This window comes from Perognathus longimembris, chromosome 17 (assembly GCF_023159225.1).
Source record: "Perognathus longimembris pacificus isolate PPM17 chromosome 17, ASM2315922v1, whole genome shotgun sequence".
NCBI classification, from domain to species: domain Eukaryota; kingdom Metazoa; phylum Chordata; class Mammalia; order Rodentia; family Heteromyidae; genus Perognathus; species Perognathus longimembris.
In genome coordinates this window covers 30,292,132-30,293,208 of record NC_063177.1, presented here as the reverse complement: position 1 = coordinate 30,293,208, position 1,077 = coordinate 30,292,132, and positions in this window count along the sequence as shown.

The following is a 1,077-nucleotide window of genomic DNA, read 5'->3' as shown; positions in this document are numbered from 1 at the left end:
ACCATACATCAGTATCTTAGCTCTGCTGTGCTGAAGACACCTGACAAATGTGATCTCGTGAGCTTTCTTCTCAGTTGGCATAAATGGAATTTGCCATTGACTTTCAGGTACTGAACAAACTGCATTTCAGATTAGTGATGTAAAACAGGGAATATGTTCATTGAACATTTACTTGGACAGTCACTGTGCAAACATAGTTTATGTTCGAAGGCCTCCCCAACTCTAAATAGCCACACAATTCTTGATCGTTTCACAGATGAGGAAACCTGGTTTTCCACTGAGTCTTGGCACTCGTCTGACTATTGTGTCTTTCTGATGTTTAAACTATCTATTTTACTCAAAGCTAGGTGTCCTTTTCTGGTGAGACATGTAGTAATACCCAAGGGACTTCAGAGGAACAAAAAGATCTTTGTGTTGCACTAAGATCTAAATTATGCAAACCAGAAATTCTGGATAGGTACCAAGGTATCTGAAAGATTTTGTTTTACTCTTCAGATGTTAGCTTGGCAGATCCTTTATGGACTGTACATCTCTCCCTCCCTCTCCCCCTCTCTCCTTCTTCTCCTCTTACCTTGGAGTCTTCTGATCTCCTGATGAGTACCATGGATCCCTTTCTCAAAATAATGTTTTAAATGCGAAGCAGAAGAACAATTTTATTCTAGCATCTCAACCCTGTACTTTGTCCATCTCAAAGAGATCCCGCCTACATTCTTCAGAAACAAACAAAAACCAACAGGCAGTTTTGGTAGAGTATGGGATGTGTTCCTGATCCTGATGGCTGTGTCTTCCTTTCTCTTCCTTCTAGATGTCTCCCCACTTTAACCAGCCCTTCTTTCCCCAGATGAACTAACTACAGCTTTTCTCTAGTTTTACTTCAGTCAATCTCCAGACCACAGGATCAGCCCCGCCCACTTTCAGATCCGCCCCTGGACACGCCCCCCCCGCCTAACTCCTCCTACTGAAGTCCCGCCTTCTCCTCTGTTCCCAGCCAGTCAGGTGGGAGGCACGTCCCCGCCCGGCCCCCGGAGGCCACCCAGAGGCCACCCAGAACTGTCCCCGGCTCGCGCTGCGGGAGGA